This window comes from Hippocampus comes, unplaced genomic scaffold (genome assembly GCF_001891065.2).
Source record: "Hippocampus comes isolate QL1 unplaced genomic scaffold, H_comes_QL1_v1.1 scaffold280, whole genome shotgun sequence".
NCBI classification, from domain to species: domain Eukaryota; kingdom Metazoa; phylum Chordata; class Actinopteri; order Syngnathiformes; family Syngnathidae; genus Hippocampus; species Hippocampus comes.
The window spans coordinates 161270-174596 of record NW_017805582.1 but is presented as its reverse complement, the minus strand read 5'-3'; the positions used below and the strand labels follow the sequence as shown (position 1 = coordinate 174596).

The window sequence follows — 13327 nt, the reverse complement described above, 5'->3', positions numbered from 1 at the left end:
GGGTGATCCCGCTGCAAATCTCACCGCCGCCGCCGCCGGGCTCGCCAATCCGCCGGTTTGCTATCCGGGGTGGATCCCGCTGCCAATGTCGCCGCAGCCGGGCCCACCAATCCGCCGGTTGGTTCCCCGGGGTGATCCCGGTGCGAGTGTCACCGCCGACGCCGCCGCCGCCGGGCTCACCAATCCGCCGGTTGGCTCTCCGGGATGAATCCCGCCGCCAATGTCTGACCGATGGGCCGACCGCCGCTGGCTCCCCTGTGCGAACCCAGACATCGGCGTCGTATCAATGGGTCAGCCGCCGCCGGAGCCCCAATTGAAAGGAACGCTGGCTGCCGCTCGCTCGCTCGCTCCCGATGACTGTCGCTCCGCTACTTCCGCTCCTTCCGCTCTGTATTTATAGAGCACTTTCAAACAGCCATCGCTGCATACAAAGTGCTGTACATGGAGCAATTTAACATATACAACAAACAGTAAAACAAATCGGTAATAAATACGGTAGAAAGCAACTAAGGTGCTGACTGTCCAAAATACATATTTCTTCAGTTCAAGGTGCAGTTCTCCTTGCAGCATCTAGTATCAGTGTTCTCTCTACTTTGGATGCTGGTGTAGCTGGCATTGTCATTTCCATCCTGGCTGGTGTCAGGATATTGGCCACCATAAAAATCTCAACAAGTCAATGTGTTCATCAGCAATCTTGACCCGGCGGAACATGGGTTGAACATCGGCCACACCTGCTCTCGGTTCAAGTTGGATTTATTTTTATTGATGCAGGGAAGTCCTTTGAGATGACATGTTCATTTGCAGTGGCGATCTGGCAGTGTACAGCAGAGTAAAACAGAGCAATATGAACGCAAAGACAAATATATGGAGTTGTTTTATTTAATTCAGAATCACAAATGCAGTTTTCCATCAAACTTGGTTTCTCCGCAGTCTATTCTAATCAGTGCTTTTTTTATGTGACATTCGGCAAAGCGGATACATTGCTGCAATGATTTAGTGGTGCTAACTGTCAACACTTGTCCACAAGAGGTCTTGAAAGTGATTCTGGCAGAACCTACACGTGTATACCTTGATTGATAGTAATGAGCAAGCATCTTCAAGTCGCAAAATATGCCTCCGTATTAATAAATTGCAGTCTCATGGCAAAATTCTTCATCGAATGGGTGCATTCGTGTTGGCTGCTAAGCACAGATGTGACGTTACGATCTTGCGTCCGCTCATTATTTTATACATTTGGTTTTTGGGTTACAGTTTGCCTATGTGTTTTGTTTATGTGTCTGCTGAGCAGCTTGATGTGCGCACCATCGTGCTTCCAGCAAAAGTTACTTTGCAATGCTCCATGCTGTGTTGATGCGACCTTTTACCCTCAGCACAGCATCTGCCATTTCTCTCTCACCTGCTCATGCACACTCAGCACAAGCAGATCCTCATGAAGACTCGGACACACTTTATAATTTGCAGTTATTCATTTTACCAACTTTTACCTCAACTATGACTGGTTAAGGTAGCACTGTCACAAAAGCAAGTCTTTAGTGAAACAATGAAAAACTGCAGTCAAACAATATGAAAGCGTGGGAATGAAAATTCCCTCACAATCTCTCCATTCATAACATTACCTTTATTTTTACACTATTGAAATCAAGTCATACAAACACAAAGGGAAAATAAACCAAAACAAAATGTTTCCTTAACAATAAAAATGTTTAAAAACCAACAAACACACTCTGAAAATTTTAGTAAAACTAAATTTCAAAACCAACACTCAAAATGGAAACCGTTACAATAAAAGACGACAACTCACAATATTTTCAAACCAAAAAGATGAGCATTCATTCATTCATTCATTTTCCGATCTGCTCAATCCTCACAAGGGTCGCGGGGGGTGCTGGAGCCTATCCCAGCTGTCTTTGGGCAGTAGGCGGGGGACACACTGAACTGGTTGCCAGCCAATCGCAGGGCACACATAGATGAACAACCATTCGCGCTCACAGTCACACTTCGGGACAATTTAGAGTGCTCCATTCACCTGCCATGCATGTTTTTGGAATGTGGGAGGAAACCGGAGTACCCGGGGAAAACTTACGCATGCACGCGCAGAACATGCAAACTCCACACAGGAGTCTGGCATGCATGTGTAATGCTGCTCAAATGCTTTCTTGTTATTTCAGCTTCTCTCACGGTGTCCCCTGTGTGCGCTGAATACAAGCCAACGCAGCCCAACCACAAGCTGTGCATGTCCCAGGACTCCATAACAAGATGTAGTGTGAACATGAAAGAGCTCTATAGTTGGGCAGCTTCACCAGACTTTGGGTCAATTAAAAAAAAACAAAAAAATCATTGCAGTGGAAGAGCAGGTTGTGGCTTTTTTCGTTTAGTTGCAGGTCGACTTCTCTCTGCTTCAGCCTGCATCTTTTAGACAAACTATGTGAGTTGCGTTAGCAATCTCAAGGCTCCTCACCACGGGCCGGTGCCTCATGGCTAATAATAACATTCATAAAGCTAACCGTGGGCCCACAGCTAACAACAAAACAAACAACATTGACTCAGCATAAAGCCAATCGCGGAATAATTCTGGCCATCAGCCAGACTCACATCATTAATTGGTTGAATACAATAAGGCCAAGGATGAACGAGAGCTTTGCTTACCTGTTGGAATTCGTAATGAAGGCCAGGGTGCTGGTCATTGAGGTGTTTTGTAAAAATCGTCGCGTCGCTTCACTTGGCCGCCACCGTTTTGAAGCACTGTTTGTACACAGTCAGTCAAGGTCTTTTGGTTTGCCATGTTCGTTTGCCTCATATGCAAAATACTCCCATATTAGGCTTTTATCTTTTTCATACTCAATCAAGACTGGCTGGTTTTGCCGACAGAGAACAAAATACTTCAAAATACTTAAAGGGCTCCAAAACCTACATTAACGAAGACTTTACGGAGGCCGTGCATCAAAAAAAGAAATGAACTCCTCCCAAAATAAAAAGCTGCACGTGACAGAGGGGAAATTGCCTACTTTGAGGCATGACAAACTGATCGTCTACCCCCGCAACAGTACTCCAACACAACAGGCTCGAGTTCAACATCATCAAGTAGCACGCTGAGAACTGTTCACCACCTGACAAAAAACTCTCGACTGAAATAGGAAATTCAAATACCAAAAAGATGGACTTCCAAACTTTGACCACAGGCCATTCGACCCTGAGAACAATTTGGGCCCAGACAATCATTTCTTCAATAATAATCACAGCATTACAAACTCTGAGCGTTACATGGACGGACAATTCAACACAACTATAGAACTGGAAAATGCACTTTCAGTAATACACTTGAAGAGTAGAAGTATCAATAAAAACTTCACAAAAATCAAAGAATACTTGACTAAATTCAATAAATTTAAAATAATTGCCATATCAGAAACTTGGCTTGACGATGAAAAAAAAAAACAATGAAATGAAAATAGATGGATCTGAAATGTTTGCAACAAATAGGGAAAACAAAAAATGAGGGGGGTTGCAATATATGTAGACAAAGCTCTTAAATGCAGTAACAGTGAGAGATTGACAAGCACAATAGAGAACTTGGCTAACTATTGAAATAGATAATAAAAAGGCATCAAATGTCATCATAAAATGTATCTATAGAACACCAGGATCGTGTCTTGATGCATTCAATAAAAAACTAACAGATATGCTAAGCTACTCCAACGATCAGAAAACACGAATAATGTGTGGTGACTTTAACATTGACTTATTAAACCCAAAAGAACATAAAAAAAAAAGACTTTATAAATACAATGTATAGCAACAGCCTTTCCCCAGTAATCCTGAAACCTAGTAGAGTAACAGCTGGTACGGCCACATTAATAGAAAACATATTTATTAATAAGATTGACCATAAAATGGAAAGTGGACTTCTCATTAATGATATAAGTGACCATCTACCTGTCTTTGCAGTTTTCCATCGTTATTTTGATAGAAAAATAAAACCAGCAGCTCACATATCAGAAATAAGACTAAGAACACAAAGCTCCATCGCTGCTTTTAAGCTTGACCTAGAAAAACAAAACTAGTCCGAGGTCTACTCAAACGAAGACGCAAATACTGCATATGAAGCATTTCAGTCTCTCATAATCTCCTGATATGATAAACATTTTCCATTAACTCAAGTCTCCAGAAAGTACAAAAACCCAAGTGTAGATCTGTTTATTATTGTTTTGTTGTACAGCCATTTTAACCTGCTGTCATACCTCCCGTCCAGAAGGTGTCGTAAGAGTTCTATTGTTGATTGCTACACGAGTAAGCCTGTAACACGTTCTTGGTGCTGCTGGAGTAAAACTATTTTCAAGCACCTAAACGGACTGGTTTCTTCATATCAAAACTACACCAAGTAAGCCATGGATAACAAAAGGTATGGAAAACGCATGTAACTAATAATAAGATATCCTTTATTTGTCCCACACTGGGGAAATTTACAGTCTACAGCAGCAAGATTGTGGGTAGAAAGAAGAAATAAGAAAAACAAAGTGTTTGCATTCACAAAATAAACGTTAGTTTCAATGTACACCTTTCAATTAAGTGCAATATAAATATAGATATAGATAACACATTTTATTTTTTATTGAGCTGCCTGACAGCAGTCGGTAGGAACGAGCGGCGGTATCTCTCCTTCTTGCAGTGCGGGTGTAACAGTCTCTGGCTGAAGGAGCTACCTAGTGCTGTCAGGGCGGGCTGGAGGATGTGGGAGGGACTGTCCATCATAGCTTTTAGCTTAGCTAGCATCCTCCTGTTGCCCACCTCCTCTAGAGTGTCTAGGGAGCAGCCCAGGACAGAACTGGCCATCCTGACCAGTCGCTCCAGTCTCTTTCTGTCCCGGGCCGAGATGCTGCCTGACCAGCAGACAATGCCATAATGGATGGCTGAAGCCACCACCGAGTTATAGAAAGTTTAAGGAGTGACCCCTGAACCCCAAAAGACCTCAGTTTCCTGAGTAGGAAGAGTCGGCTCTGTCCTTTCCTCATCAGGGTGTCTGTGTTTGTAGACCAGTCCAGTTTATTGTTTAGAAGAACACCTAGGTACTTGTAGGAGGTCACCATCTCTATGTCCATACCCCGGATGTTCATCAGTGCAGGCTGGCGCTAATATTGAGTCACTGGTTGCCATGACAATGAAAATCTAATTTATTTGATGTTGTTGATTTCTAAAAGTGCTTTATGTTTCTATGTGAACCTTCATATTTGTTTTTTCTTTAAATCCTCTTAATACGTTATTTGGCATGTTTTGTCAAGGATCACTTCCGGGTCACGTGTCGCAGATAGCGAGGAATTAGAAAGAAAGATCAAGAAGACAAATTGCGAGAGAGAGAGAGAGAGAGAGAGAGAGAGAGAGAGAGAGAGAGAGAGAGAGAGAGAGAGAGAGAAAGAAAGAGAAAGAAAGAAAGAAAGAAAGAAAGAAAGAAAGAAAGAAAGAAAGAAAGAAACGATGCCGTCTGGTCAACGTTATTTCAGTTTATCTACTTTCGGTTTAACAAGGTGCACACAGTATGTATCTGTTTTTGCTTATTTACTTAAGACCTTGCCAAAGAGATTATTGTAATGTTGATTGTTGTTTGAAATGTGTTTTAGTTTTCATGGTGTTCCACAAAATAAACGTTTTTGGACATCAGTTCGAGGCGTCGTCCTTGACCGGGGTAGATACAACGCATATGAAAAGAAAAACTATTTATATAAATCGTTTATCAAATTGAGAACTAACGATGCTGAAATAAAGTAAAAGACCAATAAAAATAAATTAGGAAATATTATAAGAACTAGTCATAGAGATCATTATCATGCATTATTAGAGCAGAATAAAAGCAACACACAAGAAATATGGAAAATACTAAATCACGTAATCAGAAATAGTCCTAAAAAAGTAGATTATCCAGAGTATTTTATTGAAGACAAAAAAAATATTGAAAAAAACTGCAGAAATAGCAATTTGTGTTCCTGTTGTTGCTGCATGAGCGCTGTAAAAAGCTCTTTTTGTTGCAGGAATAGTTCATTGACTTGCGTGAGGGCCATCAATTCTTCATCCTGCTTTGCATCATGTTTCTGTTTAGGCGGCATCTTTCGGGTTTTGTTGCTAGCCGGCTGTCAGCTAGTTGTGTTGGATGTTGAAGACGTGGCAGTGGGTTTGTAGCTTCCCCGGGCAATACAGCCGCGGTAGTCGAGTGAATTTTTCAGGCGCTGCGGCCGGGTTCACTGTTCGGTTGGTTGGTTTTAAGTGGTGGCTCTAGCTGCTTGTGCCGGACCCAAAGGGTCGACCGCCGCTGGAGTTCCGAACAAGTCCTCTCGTTCGCTCACGCTGGTTGGCTCTCGCTAGCTCACGCTTCCTCGGTGGTCGAGTGAGTTCAGCCGCCGCTGCTGCTGCCGGGTTCACTGATCATCCGGTTGGTTTTTCAGATGTGGATTGAATTTAATGAGTATTTTGTTAATACAGTGAAACTCCTCTAGAACGAAACCTACATGGGCGAAAATACCCCCTAATGTGAAAAAATCTTAATGCATTAACACCATTCCCATTCTCCTGCCCCCCATACGATGAAAAAAAACCCTGTTGCGTTATGCGAAATCATTTTCTCTGCTCTTGCCTCGCGAAGAGATTCACTACAATGAAGTCTAATCCAACAGCGACCTCTACTGCTTCGTTCGGAAACGGCAACAGCAACCACCACACTGGTTTACATAGTGAACGATGTTTATTTCGGTCACAGCTCCGAGTTTCCTGAACGCAACATACTCATAGCTGCTCTCAGTTGGTGTTCAAATATCTGTTGCTTAATTGGATACCACCCCAGAAGACTGATGCTATCCGTTAGCCCGTCTGTAGCGTTTCACATTACGCGCTTGCTCGCGGACTTGAAGGCAAAGATGTGTCATTTTAGTTACTCAACTTGTAATGGCAATAAACAAGAATCCTATACGATTTGCCAAACTATCTGCCGGCTTTGAAGTGAACCGCCAAGAAAATGACCATTCGATTCTTTTTCAAAATCGTTCAGCCCAGAAACAGAACACCAGATAAACGGTTTTCATTTGTGCGGTGAAAATCCATTCCAGAAGTCATTACAGCGACACTGAACACAACAACAACAATAACAACAACAAAAATTAACACCCATCATCAAATAAATAAACCCCTACAAGGCAAGCACAATGGCTCCTGATAAAGATCTAATGTGATTTCACACTACTTGAACATAGATTTAATTTTACTGGCCTCCGGACTTTGAGAAACATCCGCACTGAGTTGGAGGGAGAGAACGTGAAGAAGTGTGTGTGTGTGTGTGTGTGTGTGTGTGTGTGTGCTTACATCTGAGATCAAATTTGCTAACATGATTTCGTTTTAGAGGAATTTCACTGTAGTACGTTCTTCTTTCAGAAGGATGCAATGGCAAATCTTGACCAGCAGACAGCAGTGATCGAAATGGCCATGCACGTCCAAATAGGTCTCTCTTGTGGGGTCAAAACAAATGATTTGGGTTTCTTTCAGAAGGCTGCAATGACAAACGGTGAACAGCAGACGGCAGAGCACGGATGTTTTCTCGATGATCATTTCCGGTTCAGGGTAACATGTGGCGGATTGTGAGGGAATAAGCGAGGGAGAGAGATCCAGAAAGAAAGATAGCGAGGGAGAGACCAAACGTGACTGTCTGATCGACTTTATTTTAGTTTATCTACTTTCGGTTGAACAAGGTGCACACGGTATGTTATTTCTGCTGATTTGTTTCATATCTTGTTCAACAGATTATTGATTGTTGTTGTTGAAATGTATTTTTAGTTTTCACAGTGTTCCACGAATAAACGTTTTTGGACGTCAGTTCGAGGCGTCGTCCTTGACCGGGTTCGATACATAGGGTAATAAGAAATAATCTCAGGTGTGCGGGTCTTTCGTCTCTGCAAAAAAGGAGGAGTGAACGAAATGCAACAAATTCGCCCGACCACTCCCCGCGACCCGGAAGTGCCCTGTCACCGATAAAGGCGGAAATTTTCAAGTCTTCCTCCGCTTACGGCAATACTACCCTGAGAATGCCCGATCTTGGAAGCTAAGCAGGGTCGGGCCTGAATAGTACTTGGATGGGAGACCGCCTGGGAATACCAGATGCTGTAAGCTTTTGCACACATGAACACTCTTTCACGTTATTTTGCGCTTTCTTTTCTGATTTTTTTACCTCAGCCTTAACTGGGAGACCCACAACATTAGGCTGACATTTATAAGTCTCTAATTGATGTGTTGCACCTCCGCTGGAAAAGCCAACTTTCAAAACGGACATCAAGTACGGCAACTGGGTGCTCGCAGCGGACCGTCGGCGAGCCTGACAGGCTGAGCGCTCAATCCGCCAAGAGTGCGCGTCCCTCGTCCGTGTAAAAAGGGAGGAGGGAACGAAATGCAACAAATTCGCCCCGCCACTCCCCGCGACCTGGAAGTGCCCCGTCACCTATAAAGGGGGGAATTTTCACGTCTTCCTCTGCTTACGGCCATACCCTGAGAACGCCCGATCTCGTCCGATCTCAGAAGCTAAGTGTCGTAATGTGGGTAAATAAGATGCAGTCGGTTTCAAGCAAGGAAGAGTTTATTATCGACCGAGCTCTAGCAGTAGTCGCACACACGTCTGCCTAGGCCTCATAAGCTAACGACATTTGGGCCAGCATACATACATACGTGAACAGACGTCTCTGTGGAGGAAAATATTGTTAACAACAGAATTCTGGATATTCAACAATCCTTCTTTTTTACAACTTTGGATATTCAACAGTCCTTCTTTTTCACAACTTATATATATATATATATATTTTTTTTTCTCACAATCATTTTTTTTCTCTCCCCACCCCACAGTTCACAAGTCCAGTCTGTGAGGTTTTCTCACCACTCTGCCACCCCTAGTGGTATGATCCTGTGTGTGCATGGACGGGTGTGTGACAGATGGTTGTGTGTCCCTCGGGAGCCGGAGTTGGACATGATACGGGGCGTTCTGGAGAATCCACTGTAGGCTCACTTGGTTGTGGTGCAGTGCTGGATGTCGGTGTGTGAGGTGTGTGTAGGACAGTCTCTGGAAAAGGGACAAGATGGTGTCTATTCATCCTGAGGGTGCCTGAAGGGCTCTTCACGACGTATGAATGTGGGGCCGAGTGTGAGGAAACCACTGTGCCTTGAGACTTTGCATCAGTGATCCACACTGGTTGTCCTGGAGTGAGTTGACTCAGATCTCTCACACGGTGTCTGTTGTTGAAACTTTCAGTGTCTTTACCGCTCTTCTCCCTTTCTTTTGCTGCAACAACAGTGCCGTCCGAAAGCTCTGGGTCGAGAAGAGAAGGATGCTGGGGCATTGGGGTGCGCAGTCTTCTGCCCATGAGGAGTTGTGCAGGACTGTAGCCGTTTGCGATCGGTGTAGCTCTATACGCCAACAGAGCCAGATACGGATCCTGAGCCTTCTTCAGCAGCTGTTTCACAGTCTGCACGTGACGCTCCGCTTCACCGTTACTCTGAGCAAACCCAGGGCTTCTAGTAGTGTGAGTGAACCCGTAGGATGCAGCAAAGTCCTTGAACTCTCGGTTGGAGTATTCAGGGGCATTGCCTGAAACAAAAATTTCAGGCACTCCGTGCCTGGCAAACATCGATTTGAGATGCACAATAATATCCTGAGATCGAGTGGGAGTTAGTTTGGCAATCTCTACAAACCTAGAATAATAGTCCACTACTAGTAGGTAGGTCTCGTGGTTGAGTGAGAATAGATCAGAACCTACTTTTTGCCAAGGTCTCTGTGGGAGTTCACCGTTTATCAGTGGCTCCACAGGGTTGGCACGCTCTTTGATGCATGTTTTGCAATTTCTCACCAGCTCGTTTAGTTGGCTGCTCAACCCTGGCCACCATACAACCTCTCTGGCACTTGGTCACCCCCTGATGTATCTCGTGTATTGCGTCAAGGACAGAGTTGCGCATTGCTGTGGGAATAACTAGTCTGGAGCCTTTGCGCAGTAGTCCATCGTGTACTGTAAGCAAGGCTCTATCAGGCCAGTCAGCCTTAACTGGAGCTGTTAGCTTGCCGCTGTCAGGCCATTTTTTTTTTGACAGTATGACATGACCTCTGAGCAAACACTGTCTTCCTGCAGATGTTCTCTCAGTTGTGCCATGTACTTTGAGCTGGCTGGCATGCTAACGATGATTTCATCCGCGTAGATGTTTGTCTCTTCCATTAAGTCTTTGTCTACCGGTTTCAGGCTTGAGTTTTTGCAGACAGGTGAGCGTGAGAGTGTGTCGGCTGTAAACAGTTCTTTGCCAGGTGTGTGTGAGATAGTGTAACTGTACCTCATGAGTCTTAGTCGGAATCGCTGGATTCTGGGAGGAAGCTCGGGAAGTGCCTGGTGACCTAGCAAGCTGACAAGTAGCTTGTGGTCGGTCTCTATGGCAAAATGTCTCCCAATAAGGAAATCCCAGAAACGCTCGCACCCCTAAGTCACTCCTAGCGCTTCCTTCTCCACCTGGGCGTACCTCTGTTCTGTCTCTGTCATTGCACGTGATGCGTACGCGACTGGTTTCCACTGCTCTTCCTCCTTCTGTAGGAGGACTGCTCCTAGTCCGTATGACGAGGCATCCGCCGACAGCTTCAGCTCTTTGTTGGGGTCGTAAAGTGTCAGTACTGGAGGTGATGTGAGATCATTTTTCAGTTGATCAAACGCTCTCTGTTGTGCACATCCCCAGACCCACTGATTCTTCTTTGAGAGAAGGTCTCTCAGCGGCTTGTCTTTTTCCGCCAGGCCTGGAATGTACTTTCCTAGCTGATTTAGCATTCCCTCTCCTGTGTTGGACGGCTCTCTCATGGACATGACTGCCTTTACCTTTTCTGGGTCTGGCTGCACTCCGTCTGCGGACAGAATATGACCCAGAAACTTGACTTCACCTTTTCCCAGCTCACACTTCTCCATGTTAAGTGTGACACCGGCTTCCTGGAGCTTGTTGAGAACTGTGTGTAGTCTGATGTCGTGGTCTTGTTGATCTCTTCCCCATATGAGGATATCATCCATATGACATATGACTCCCTGCAGCCTGTCGATGATCATTGACATGCGCCGCTGAAAATGTTCTGGGGCTGACGCAATGCCAAAGGGCAATCTGTTAAAGCGGAAGCGGCCAAAGGGAGTTATGAATGTGGTGTATAGTGACAATTCAGGCGACAATGCAATTTGCCAGAATTCTCTATTGGCATCCAACTTGCTGAAGACCTTTGCTCCTGCCAGGGAGCCGATAGTCTGCTCCACTGACGGCAGTGTGTATCTCTCTCTACAGATCGCTTCGTTGAGGCGTGTGAGGTCGACGCAGATGCGCACTGAGCCGTTCTTTGTGGGCACTGGAACCATGCCCGAGCACCAGTCCGTTGGCTCTTCCACTCTGGATATGACACCAATGTTTTCCATTCGCTTGAGCTCCTCTTTCACTTTTCCAAGTAAAGGGATAGGGACTCGTCTTGGTGTGGCCAGGGAGTAGGGAATGGCGTCTGGCCTGAGCTTGATAGTGTATGGCTGCAGCATCATTCCTAAACCCTGACACACTTTTGGGTAGGCTTCTTCCATTCCAGACTTGTCTATGGTGTCTGCTCTGTAGACTAGTTTAAGCTTAACGCTTGCTGGTCTGCTTAACAAGGCTACATTTCAGTCATTGACAACATAAATCTCTTCCTGTATCACTCGCTCCCCCTTGCACAGTGACTCACTGTATCTGCCTAACACAGATAGGGGCATTCGACCTGGGCCAAATAGTGGTCTGTCGGTTTTGACTAACTGAGAGTCGCCCTCTGTAATGGCATGGTAGATATGGGCCGGAATAACTGCGACGTCAGCTCCTGTGTCAATCTTAAACCTGACTTTGTGGTTTCTAATTGTCAAATCAGCAAACCATGGGTCTCATCCTGCGTCTACTGAGTCTAGGAATCAGGGAGTGTCCTCATTGCAGTCTGTCTCTACAACATGTACTGTTTTGGTAGACTTACAAACTTTGCTGTAATGGCCTCGCTTTCCACATGTGTGACATGTGACATCTCTAGCTGGGCATTGTGCTTTGACATGACCGGGTGACTCTCCACATCTGTAGCATGTCTGACAATCCGATGATGATGGCTGTGGCTTTGCTGATGAGTGCTTTGGGTACTCAGGGGTCTTGTGTGTTAATGGTTTTTGTTTTCTTCCTTTTATTACTGCATCAATGTCCATCATACCTCCTCCTCTGAGGTCGTTTTGCTGCTTTTTTTATTACTTCTGACTTGTCATGTCTTGCCATGTTTACTGCTTTTTCCAGCATCAAATCTGCGTCTAGCTGCATCCTCTCAGATAAACTGGCGTCTCTCAGCCCCACCACGATGCGGTCCCTTATTAACCCGTCGTGGAGTGCTCCGTATTTGCAGTTTTCCGCCAGGGCATACAGTGCAGTAATGAAAACGTCAACAGCCTCGCCAGGTTGCTGCACTCTCTGATTGAATTTAGCTCTCTCATATATCACGTTCCTTCTGGGTACAAAGTACGTTTCGAGCGTGTTCTTTACCGAGGTGTACTGCTGTCTCTGTGCGTCAGTTAAATATTGCCCACGCAGGATGTCGTCTGCTTCATCCCCCATGCAGTAAGTTAGCGTGTTCACCTGGTTAGCATCTGTGCTAAGATGAAGGTTGCTGGCCAGTCTGAATCTCTCAAACCTGCGTATCCACCGTTCGCAATCTTGAGGGTTTGAGAAGTCGAATGCTTCCGGTGGTTGTATGGAGAATGTAGCGCTCGGAGGAACGTTGGCATTCGTCGGTAGCTGAGGAGTTTGTTTCTGCCGCGGCGCTGCTGCGGCCTCGTCGTTGCCGTCTTCGGACATCTTTTTTTTTTTTTCACCTCCCAACTCCAAAAGTTGCTCTTCGTGCTCTTCTTACCGCTGTCTGACTTCTGACACCATGTCATAATGTGGGTAAATAAGCTGCAGTCGGTTTCAAGCAAGCAATAGTTTATTATCGACCTAACTCTAGCAGTAGTCACACACGTCTCCCTAGGCCTCATAAGCTAACGACATTTGGGCCAGCATACATACTGTTAGGTGCTTTCAAAGTAAAAGCATAACAGCTATTACCACAACACTCACATTTGAAATGAGTTATTTTAGCAAACCTCCAAGTACGACCAGGGATGTGCGATTGTTGGCTGGCATTTCTGGCTACAAACCTCCTCCCTACTGCGACAGTACTTGATTGGGGCATGGACATCTTTCCTGCAAAGCGTCAGCACTTGTTTGAGTGTGGCGAGTTGACATTGATTTGTTGATTTGCGTCATGCAG

The 13327-nt window shown here is 45.0% G+C and overlaps 1 long non-coding RNA gene across 1 annotated transcript in view; it reads left to right on the top strand.

Moving 5' to 3' along the window:
* LOC109521846 (uncharacterized) overlaps positions 1–4339 on the top strand; it is a 16579-nt gene extending 12240 nt beyond the window's left edge. The window contains exon 3 of the long non-coding RNA XR_002169442.1: positions 4184–4339. This is a non-coding gene — a long non-coding RNA (uncharacterized LOC109521846). The remainder of the gene's footprint in view (positions 1–4183) is intronic.
* Positions 4340–13327: the final 8988 nt, after the last annotated feature.